Source organism: Petaurus breviceps, unplaced genomic scaffold (assembly GCF_028583685.1).
Source record: "Petaurus breviceps papuanus isolate PSGF00001 unplaced genomic scaffold, PetGlider_PUasm1.0 90763, whole genome shotgun sequence".
Lineage (NCBI taxonomy): Eukaryota > Metazoa > Chordata > Mammalia > Diprotodontia > Petauridae > Petaurus > Petaurus breviceps.
In genome coordinates this window covers 2,252,102-2,264,359 of record NW_027187340.1, presented here as the reverse complement: position 1 = coordinate 2,264,359, position 12,258 = coordinate 2,252,102, and positions in this window count along the sequence as shown.

Genomic DNA, 12,258 nt, shown 5'->3' with positions numbered 1-12,258 from the left:
GAATTAGATTGGAGCAAATGGAAGCTAATTACTTTATGAAAAATCAAGATACTATTTATTAAAGAGATCCAAACAAATGAAAAAATAGAAGGCAAGGTGAAAAATCTCACTGGAAAAACCACTGACCTGGAAAATAGATCCAAGAGAAATAATTTAAAAATTATTGGACTACCTGAAAGCCATGATCAAAAAAAGAACCTAGAAATCATCCTTCAAGAAATTCTCAAGGAAAATTACCCTGCTTGTTTAGAACCAGAGGGCAAAATAGAGGTTGAAAGAATCCACCGATCACCTCCTGAAAAAGATCCCGAAAAGAAAACTCCTAGGAATATTATAGCCAGGTTCCAGAAGTCCCAGATCAAGAAGAATATATTACAAGCAGCCAGGAAGAAACAATTTGAATACTGTGGTGTAATGCCAAGCAAAGGCAACTTCCCAAGGTTCAAAATACCAGCATAGGTGCTCTCCATTTCATTCAATGACAAATTAAGAACAGAGAGAATCAACATATAGCATAATTCAAAATACAGCATTTACCAAGTGTTATTCAATAATCTCCAAGTACTACCCCACCCCTGGACACTACATTCATTTAATCAATCACAAAGACCCTCTTCTAAATACTACTCCACCCTAGGCTGTACATTCATTTAATCCATCACAAATCCCCTCTTCTCAAATGGAGATTAGTTTCCAATGATAAGTAAAGTACATTCATTTGTTCAATCACAGAGCACAAAAAGGTCAAAAGATCCCACCCTTGGATCACAATTGAATCTACTCCCAGAGTTACAACAAGCTTAAGCACAGCATCAATACCCAAAGAGAAGTCTTTTCTTCATCTTAACATGAGGCAAATTCTCAGCAATCTTTGTTCCTGGGGAGACAAAGCTTAGCAAGGCCACAAGATACATTGCCAGTGTCTTCATTAATTCATTCTCTGTCTGCAGAACAGTCTCAAGAGCTCTGAACCAACAGCAAGGTTTGAAGACCTCTGCAACAACAGTACTGTCCTTCACCAGTGGACAGAATTCACTCTCTGTCTGCAGAACAGTCTCGGGAGCTCTGAACCAACAGCAAAGTTCCAAATATAGTCAGTCTTTTACAGTGTATCCACTATGTTATTGTTTTGCATTAGCTACACATGTACAACCTATACTGAACTGCTTATCTTCCCAGTAAGGGTGGTTGATAAGGGAGGAAGGGAATGAATCTGGAATTCAAAGTTTTAAAATCAAATGTTATATATATAATATTATTTTATATGTAATTTGGAAATAAGACATACAGGCACTGGGGCATAGAGATCTACTGTGCCCCATATTGGAAAGTCGGAGGGGATATGGGAGAAGATATGGGAGAGAGCAGATTGGAAGAGAGGATATCCAGTGGGAGGGGAAAAATGGGGAGAAAATTTGTAACTCAAAATGTTGCAGAAATGAATGATGTATACTAGAAGTTAATAAAACATTTTATAAAAAAAATTAAAAAAAGAACTATGACTAAAAAAAAAAGGATGGCCTGCTGGGTTTATAATTATGGACCACATGTGGCCACTCCATCAGGTCTCCAAAAAGGACAGCTGCTGGGCTCTGTTTTCAAATTATGGACTAAGTACTTTGATAATTTGCAGAATTTAATCAAGTCTGACCCCATCACTGATGGCCACAATGAGATTCTTTTGATCACAACAAAATCAAATCAGTTCTAGTAAAGGTGGGTTCCTTTGGTAAAGGGTCCCAGAATTTGACCTAAAAAGGGGGGGACTTACATTTGTGCAAACAAATGATTTTAAGAAGCTTTGTAACTACTGTCTAGTTCTTTGTATCTGTCTTTACAGAGTGCTATTTGTATTAAAGTGTGCTGTGTGTGTTTGTGTATCTATGAGTAAAAAGTCAGCTCTTTTTTTTTTCTTCTCCCCCTCATGGTCAAGAGGACAGAGGGAAATGGTGTGGGAACATTATGGGAACTAGTATCAGAAAAAAGAAAAAATGGCAGTAAGAAAGAAACATTTTGAGACAAGCACTTGATGGCTTTTTTCCCAGATGCTCCCTTTCCCCTCCCCAGTCAATTAATTTGAATAAGCCCCTTACCTTTGATAATGTTGCCCACTGAGCTATGCATAGCTCTGCTGAGAAAAGCAGAATGGTCAGAAAAGTAATATATACAGAGAGGAAGTTGAAGGTGTGATTACAGCTTGATTTTTTACCTGCTCTCAAGTAATTTATTTTTCACTAACTAAAACTTTAGTTGGGAATTGATCTTGAATATTAGACATTGCAAATCCAGGTTTAACTGAACCCCAAAATTAAGGTTTGTAGAATATGTTCGATTTTAATCTGGGGAACTGTCTGGCTTCTCAGCCATCAAAACAGAGTTTTAAGTAGAAAAGAAAAAGAAAGGTTTGTGAATTGGAACTAAAATCTAATTGGATATTTGGGAGTTTTACAAATTAAAGTGACAGTAGAAAACAACTTAGAAATAATTTTTGAATTGGTTTGTACTTAGAAATTTTGCTATAATTTATATGAGATTGTATCACCAAGGCAATGTTGGTGATACAGCACCAACAGTGAGTATAAGTATGCTGGCATAGTTCTGAATCACAAAATATAACAGACTCTCCATATAGTACACAGAAATAAAACATTTATTCAGCTACCATAAAGCTGAATCCCAACACCAGAAAGTCAAATCCCAACACCAGAAAAATGAATCCATCATAGCAACAAAGAAGCTAATACACCTTATCATTGTAGGAAGCAACACCATCCCAAAGCCTTCCCCCTGCTCAGGCCTTCCCGAAAACACTCACAATCCTGGCTGTCTGCTTGCCTGTGTCCTCTCTCTCCCCCAGCTTTAACTGCTCTGACTCCCAGCTTCCTCTCAGCTCTGCTCCACCCCTCCTGCTCTTCCCATTCAGGAAACCCCTCCCACCACAGGCTCCATGTGATTACATTTGGCCTCTTAAGGGGCAGGGAAGATCTTCAAATTCCCATTACCATTACAGAGAATCCTACCTATTTCTATAATATATTATTTATTTAAATTTTTGAGAACTATAATTGCTAAGAATATCTTAATGGGTTTTTTAGTGCCTCTATCTTTTAGGGAATAACATAGTTGAGAGAGAGATTGAGGAAGAAATTTTAAATATGGTAAGAAAAGTTTGAGGAAGTTTTCTGTTTTCATAGAAAGAAAAAATCATATGGGAAACATCATATCATCATTCTTTGTGACATGCAGCTTGGAATGCCTGGGCTCTGAAGCTGGGAGATGGGAATGGGAAGCTACTGTTTATCCATAGCCAGAAAACCTCAGTTTAGGTAAAGGAGACTAGAGACTAAGAATTGATCTAACTCTGAGCAAATAGGGGGAAATTTACAGAGAACTAGAAATCATCACTATATATTTTTTTAATGAGTTTTTTGATAATAAGCTCTTGTTTGAAATGCTAATGGTAGATGGGCCTTAGATAAGTTGAGATTTTAAATTGTAGGCCTTATGCAGTACTTGAAATAATTGGGCCTTGTAAAGAATAATGCTAAGTAATTGAAATTATTATTTATGCATTCTGTATGATATTATTTGGGACTATAGATCCAGATATAATTGAATTTATTTGGGTCTTATTTTAAGTGAAATATACCTCTCCTGATAAGATGCTTTTGATAAGTCAAAATTTGTTGTGCTATTTGGCATTAAGACAAAGCATTTTTTAAAAATGTGAATCTGGAACTTTGTTAATCATGTGATCTTAAAAACAAACTACCTCAGTTTACCAAGCTGTTAATGTGGATAAAGATAATACCTCATGTTGATTTGATCATTCACTGAATAGGACCATTGGTTAAATGGCAAATTATTTTAGACCAGCATTCTTTTGGGTTATAGATTCAGTTGTTCAAAAAGATTTGAAACTGCTCATTTAGAAAAGCAACAGATATAACATTTTTACTATGAATTCAGAATAGCAGGAATTTCTTTAAGAGTCCTCATCTCTGAAAAGCAGAGTTCCTAAGATCTTGCCAGCCTTGCTAACCATTTAAGTAGAACTAAATTACAAATAGGAGAGATTTCCATTATACCACATTGTCCTAAGAGTTTTAAAGCCTTAAATCCTGTTACAAATGAAGTTAGATGAGAATCTGGTGGTAATGCCCACCTACCTTAGCACTAGCCCTGCCCATAACATGCATCAAATATTGTATAAGTGTTGGCTATTGACATTTTTAACGTTCTGTTCTGCTTTAAAAGTAACCTTAAGTGTTCCTTCTATTTCTTCAAATTGGGAATCATTGTATTAACTCTGTGTTTTGTGAAAATTCTCAGTCTGGGGAAAAAGAGATATATTCTTTGGAGTTTGACCGGACTCTTTAGAGACTGTCTTTCTTGGTGCTATTTGGACAAGGTTATAAGTTTGCATCAGCTCTGCAAACCTGAGAGCTACGATATTTAGAGATGGAAGAACTAGCTTCACACTCAGCTAGAATGGGAAAGTTTACAAATCAGCTTACAATTAAGAAAGTAAGTTCCATCTACATTTATTTAGCTATATTAAAGTCACTTTCTTAACTTAGAAATAGAAAAGGTGTGGGTTTTCAGACTACAGGAGAGATGTATGACAAGGAAAAGAAGGTCTGAGAAGCATACAATCTTTAGAGAAGCAAAGCCCCCCCTCCCTAGTGTATTTACATTCTTGAGTGACTCTGGAGAAGAGGGGAGCTACTAGACTGAGAAAATTTCTCAGCTCTCCTTTGCTTAATCTTTGTTAATTATTTATCTTTTGTATGAAAATTTAAAGTACTAATGCCTTGGTTTAAGAAACACTAAGCTGAATGGTTTCTGGGTAGAATCATAACCTAGGAATCTGGTTTTCCTGAGGAAAACCAACCTTTCCAAGGTTATTGGGTTGATTGGAATCCTTCTGAGCTTGGAAGCTGGTGAGGCAACACGGAGTACTAGATAGAGAAGTCATTTCTGAGCCAGGAACTCCTGGGTTCAAATCTCTCCTCTGAGATACTCCCCTCAGGATGATGACTGTGTGACCCTGGCAAATCACTTGGTCTCTCATTGTAAATATTGTAAACTGAGGGCATACCCTCTCTTTAAGGAATTTAGATCTCTTTTCTCCCAAAGGGAGAAGAAAGCAAAGGCCAGTTCTTGAGATCTAAATCCTCTTTTTACCTAAAGGAAAGAAAACCAGAGGAAGATGATGCCTGTGAAATTAAAGAAGATTTTTATTAAGTAGGAAAGTAAAACATGCACAAGAGAGCTGTTAGCCTACTGTTGGACAGCTCAGTTTAGTAATAGATGTGAAGGATCTATATATTTTCAAACAAAGGAAGGCAGGGAAATGAGGAGAAAGGTGGGAATTTGGCAGGTCCTAGAAAGGAATGAAGCGGAGAGCCCCATCCTCAAGAGAAGGGGGAGATCCAGAAACCAGGTGGAGTGAGGAATTCCAGTTGACAGAGCTGCAGCCCTTTGATACATAAATCAGAAGGCATTCTTGGTGATAAGCAGTCCATAGTTCAAGGCTTGAGCACAGACAATGAGATGAGGGAATGTCTCCAAAAAACGTAAAACAGGATATGTCCAAGAGCCACACAACCAACAATTAGGGGAGTCTCTGAAGATAAGGATGTCTCTTGAAGGTCCACAAACCACCAAATGGCTTGAGGTGTGCTTCAAAGCTGGTATGAGCTTAATTGGCTTCAGAGTTGTTGATTTTCTGCACATCCAGCTGGTTTTACTCTTAGTCACCACAAAGGATTATAGGTATGTCAAGTCACTCTGTATCCTAACTAATACAGCAAGTCCTCATACAGCTTTTCTTGGTTGCCTGGATAACTGGGGAGCTCAAATAAGTTGAGGTAGTTAGTATATTCATTTACAAATTCACTTTTACAACAGCAAGAAAATTTTGGGGGAAAAAATCTGAAAACTGGAGGCTTCCTTAACAGACCCTGAAAACTCTTGTCCCACTTAGCTTTGCTGCTATGTTTGATGGTTTTTTCTCAATAGCTCTATTAAGCAATCTCTTAAACTAAAATCATCTGAACACATATCTAAAGGTCTAAGGTCAAAATTTGGATTTGGGGCAAGAAGAAATGTTTGTGCAAATCTGTATCTGTGTGAAGAAACTTTTGGTCTCCTATCCTTTAATACACTTGAAAGACCATCACACACTTTACTCTTGTCAAGTCCTGAAATAAATCAAACCCAAAATAAATCAAATTATAGAGGAAATGTATTTTTAATTGAGATGAATAGGGTCATGAGACTGAGCACTCAAATATCTTAGTATATGGATGGCCACCAAGAAAATTTACAGAAAGGTTTTTATGCACTCGTGAGGACAAAGGGCAGGGTTATATGACGATGGAGGCCTGATTATGAGGTTCCAGCTGCCTTTGGCAATCTGAGCAAGAAAAACGACATTCTGGTTGTTTTTATCCTTCATGATCCAATTTGCCCCAAACCTCAATGAGGTAGCAAGTACACTTAGAAGCCATTACTAACCCAGGTTAGTTTTTGTTTAGAGGATAAACAAGGGCAAAGATTTCCATGGTGGAACCCAGCCTGACCCAGTTGAGAATAAAGTGCCATAAGAACAGGAATGCAATGATTCTCTAGAGCAAAGGTTCCCAAAGTGGGTGATCCGGCCTCCTGGAGAGCATTGGAACAATCTAAGGGGATAGCACTTGGGTGCAGTTGGGGGTGATAGATAAAAATAAAGAGGCTGTGGAAGCATAAAGAAAAGAAGATAAGAAAAATTTTAAAAACCTTTTGTACATGTTTCATCTGTTGTATAATAGTTAAAGTCATAGTGATTACATTATTTTCCAAATAAATACACAAAGGCAAGTTATAACCCATCAGTGGTCAACAGGTCTTAACAAGCAAGTATTTGCAGGCCAGCACATTGAGCATTTTCCAGAAACCTAGCATGTATTAGCAGCAATATGTGCATGTAGTGACTTGTTTACAATACAAAACTATACAGTTACATGAGGCAATATTGCATCATCAAAATTTCAATGCAGGAAAAAACCCACAAATTTACAATAAATTATTAAAGAAGTGTCTTTTTTTAGGAAAATATTTCATATTTTTTAAATGGTGCAAATTTCAAAAAAACTGTTAAAGAAAGTAGATGGGGAAGGGAGCTGAGCAATTATTTTTATAAGGGAACAGTAGGTCAAATAAGTTTGGAAACCTCTGCTTTAGAGGGAACAGTTTCTCTTACTATCAGGGTGGCTTTTTGAGAGAGGGGAGAATATTACATTTGATATTAGCAATATTAAAATTAATTTCCCTGTCACTTTTATGCATCCATGTTTTTGTTCTTTTCATTATGGTGATAGTGGCTGTTGTTGATTTTCAGAACCTCATTGATTCTACCAATGTGCAATGCATGGATAATAAGGGAAAATGCACAGTTGTACTGAAGCCTGGAAGAGCCTACAATCCCAGGCACTCTATTCTGTTTGGAGGCTTGGCATTTAAGACACAGCATATATGTGTGTGTTTGCATCATTTGGCTTATGCAGCGATGACATATGGGAGTTACTTTTAAAAGTGGTCCATCTCTACACACCAAGGAAGAAGAAAATTATGAGGTATCAGGACCACTATTAATACTCATCTATTTTCACTATAAGTTTTGTTCAGGAGTGATGGCAGAGCCATCAGAGTTGAGAGAATCATATGGCCCAGATATGGTGAAGCTGATGAACTGGATTGAGTCAAACACTGGGAGGAAGACTTTATTTAGTGGAAACATGCAATTGTTAGCAGAATTCAAAATGTGCAGGGGCAGGACCTTAACCAATCACCCACACTACAAAGATAAAGTACTGAGAGAGAAAACAGAGGAAACAAAGAGATTTATCCAATATTTGCAAAGAGTTCTCCTGAGGAAGTCAAGAAACAAGGATTCATGATAAATGAATCTCAGTTGTAGTTCAATACTGTGAGACTAGTCAGTACTCTAGAGCCTTACCTGAGTAGTGAGTTTTTTGAAGGTATAAACTCTAATTTCATCTAGCTTTTTCCACTAGTATTCATTGTGTTGAAGGCAAACAGGTTCCTAATAATGACCTGAAACTTTGTTGCTTGAACTGTTTCCAATCAGGGGGGAATAATGAGTAGGTTTAGGATTGGAGATATTTTTTAAGCATACTTTGAATTTTATTGAGTTGAATCAAGTGACTTTGCAGCAAAATCAGTGAATAATATCCTTCCAATTTAATTATTACATGCTACTGAAGTATTACATACACTGATAATGGTGAGGTAGTTGAAAACAAAATTTATTGTTGTCTTTTTTTTTTTTTGGAAACTTCATAGATATTTCAAGTTTTCATGCTCCTAGCATTCAAATATTATGATGAATTTGATATTTATTTAATACTTTTTCACTGATATATGCCTGAGCAAGCACTTCAGTAAAACAATAACTTTTAAGGCCTGGGAGGGACTTCAATCATTAATTGCTACTCAAGGCCCAGACCACCAGGTGAAAGCTCGAAAACTAAATTGACCACCACTGCATCTTTACCCAATCTAGGAAAAACCTTTTACTCTCCATGATGATGGAAGGAGAGAACAGGCTTTGGGAGTTATTGACTGTTTTTGAAAACTATTAGATTCTGTGGCTGCTATTGTTTTCCATCTGCTAAATGTCCATGGAGCAATTTAGAAAGGAAAGGGATACCTGACAGCATTGTGGCCTTGCCGCAGTCATCTTTAATTCCTACCAGGGAAATTGTCTTTTCTCTGGTTTTTTGGTGCCTGTTTGGTCTTTGTTTGCTTAATCTCCTTGCCAGATTTTTCTCCTCCAGCATTCAAGCCATCAACCTCTGGATGACCACTAAGGCTATGCAAATCTCTGACTGAATTTAAGTTCTGCAGCCCACTGGACCTGGTATCATCCACGTTCCAGAGTCTGAACCCTTGAATGTGAAGTCTGACCCCCTTGAACGGTACCCAGAGAGGCAGGGACAGCTTTACAGCCCCTTGCCAGCAGGAAGCACTTTCAGAAGCTGAGACCTTTGCCGTTTACCCCAAAGGAATTTGGGTCCCATTCATTTGAGGGAGGAATGATGAGGTTCAGCCTCTGGGCACCCCCTTGAGCTCTCCTTGAATCTTTGAGCTATAGGTTCCGGGAACCCCCCTTGAACTCTGATTAAATCATCCCATTTGATGAGGCATTTGCATGAGGCCATAAGCCTTGCATCGTGGTTGGGCCCAAACCTCTGTTACTACACTTCCCACCCTTGAGCCTATCAAAATATCAATCCACCCTTGAACTGGCCTAGTCCACCGTTGTCTGTAGTCTTTAGGTAGCCTCCTACAACTTCCCACCTTTAATCACTCATTGACCTCATCTGACTTCTCCTGAAGACCCTCCCCAAACTCCTCCTCTAGACCATCCCTAGATTCCTCCCACAACTTTCTGTATATAAGATCCCATCTTCCCTCCATGTATGTGAAAGCACCATAGAATGACCTAGCACAGACTTACTGTGCGTAATACAAGCGAACTTTTAATAAACTTTACTTTTCTTTGACTGAAAGAAGACTTGAGTCGAATTCATTCAGCAGTACCTGGTGTGTTGGTATTTTGGGGTCTCCAGAGCAACCCTAACCCTCTTTATGGGTGACCTCTTCAGCTAGACTCTTAAGGAGCCTAAGTATCTGTAGCCCTTGTATTGTACAAGTGGGCCAGAATAATCTGACACAGAGTGAGTCTGTGCTAGATAATTCTTGGCTCCCTCGTGGAGGCAAGATGGATAGATTGTGGGAAGGTTCTAGGGGTGGTCTAGAGAAGGAGTTTGGGGAGGGTCTTCAGGAGGAGTCAAATGAGGTCAGACTCCAGTAATGAGAGATTAAGGGTGGGAAATAACTGGAGGCTACCTGGAGATAGACAATGGAGGGGCAGGCTAGTTTAAAAGGAACAGATTTGGGTATAGATATTTTGGGAGGATCAAGGGTGGGAAGTAGCCGGACAATGGAGGGGTAGGCTAGTAACAGATTTGGGCAGAGCTGTAATGAAAGGCTCATGGCTTCAGGCAAATGCCTCATGTGGGAAGATTCCAGGAGAACTCAAGCATGTTCCCAGAGCCTGTACTTCATTACCCATGTCACCCAGACATTTTCAGAACTAGAGTTAGCACCTTTCCCTTAGCTCTTCTTGAAGAGATTACCCATAAAGAGGGTTAGGGTTACTCTGGAGACCCCAAAATACCAACACACCGGATCCTGCCGAATGAATTCAACTCAAGTCTCTCAGCCAAAGAAAAGTAAAGTTTATTAAAAGTTCGCTTGCATTAGACACAGAGTAAGTCTGCTGGGTCATTCTATGGCACTCTTACAGCACTCTCACTATTCTATGGCACTCTCACAAACATGGAGACAAGACAGTCGTATATACAGAAGGCTGTGGAAGGAATCTAGGAATGGTCTAGGGGAGGAGTTTGGGGACGGTCTTCAGGAGGAGTTAATGAGGTTAATGAATGACTAAGGGTGGGAAGTTGCTGGAGGCCACAAACAAAGGTGGGCTAGGCCAGTGGAAGGGTGGATTGACACTTTAATAGGCTCAAGGGTGGGAAGTAGATGAAGAATGGAGGGCCAGGCTAGTAACTAGGCTAGAGGCAGCAGTTAGTAGTTAGTAACTAGGCTAGAGGGTCTGGGCCCAGCCACAATGTAAGGCTTATTGCCTCATGCAAATGCCTCATCAAATGAGACAATTTAATCAGGAGTCCAAGGGAGGTTCCCAGAGCCTGGCCCTCAAGGACTCAAGGAGAACTTGAGGGGGCTCCCAGATCCCATACCTCATCACTTCTGAACCTTAGGGGGACTCCTTTTATTAAGTTTTTCCTTTTATCATTTGAGATTGTCACTGGGTCCCTAATGTCCCTCTTTTTATCCTATGGCAACTCCATTACCACCCAGATGTCCCTTCTGTCCTACTGCTGGGGTCTCACTCCATACTTTGAAGACCTCAATCATCTTTTTTCTCAGTCATTTTCTAGGGACCCAGCCCCAGACCAGTTTACTTTGCAGATGGAACCCAGAAATTGGATCTATTAGAAAAAAAACTCCTGCATAAGATCACCCTGAAGCCCAGGTGGAAAGGACCTGATGGGGTGATGTGACCTGGATCCCTAAAAGAAAAAGACCTTGTCTTAGAAAGCAGTCCAGCCCTTGAATTTTCCCATACATTTCGGCAGCCCAGATCACAGGCCTCCACCCAGGGCAACTGGCTCTCCCCAGTCCACCTAGATCACTTAATTAGTTTATTTGACATTCCTTTCACTGTAGCTCTTGGCCCAGCTCAGACTACTTGCACATAAAGGCCACTCATTAATCCCTAGATCACCTAATTAGCCTACTTGATATTCCTTTCACCTCCACCTGGCCCACCCAGTACTTACCACTCCTTAAATCCCATCCAGATTCTTTTCACTGTCCTTTTTGTATATAAGCATCAGTCTCCTATTAAGTCCCCTATTAAGTTGCAGGTTTACTAGGAACCCTGTCTGCTCCAACTGGCATTACAATAAACTTTGCCACTGACTGGAAGATGGTTTGAGTGTTTGAATTCATTCTAGGCAGACACTGCCCTATACACTGACATTTCAGGGTTCCCAGCAACCCCAGACTACATCAGACTATCAAATCCTCCAAACTGTGTGGTGTATGGGGACCCCAAAAATCCCCTACCCAGAAAAATAAAAAATCAGAAGTATCTTGAGGTAGGAACAGGAAGTTTATTCAGTTCTAGCAAGAAGAGGGCATCCCTTCCAGCAGTATGAACCAGCAGAATGAGGTGTGTTACAGAAAACAGAACAAGAATTTATACCCTAATCCAATCAAGCCGCCTCCCACCACTGTCCCTTCTCCCATTGGCTGGGAGGTGGGCTTACAAAAAGGAAATAGGAGATAGCCAATACAAATGTACTTATCCTTATTTGGCAAATGCCAAAGTGAAGAAGGGGGGAGGAGGGGGCGCTAAGAGCTTAATGCTGATTGACAGCAAGGGAAAGGAGGAAGGGTCCTGGACAATCTGAACAATTCAAATGTTCATGTCCTTATTTGGACAATGCTAAAAGGAGGAAAGAGCAAAAGTCGCCAGCAAGGGTGGAGGTCGAAAACCCCTAAAGGGCCTAATGTTGATAAGGGTGTGGCAAACAAGGGTGGAGGTGGAAAGACTCCTAAAGAGGCCTAATGCTGATGTGGCAATAGTAAAGA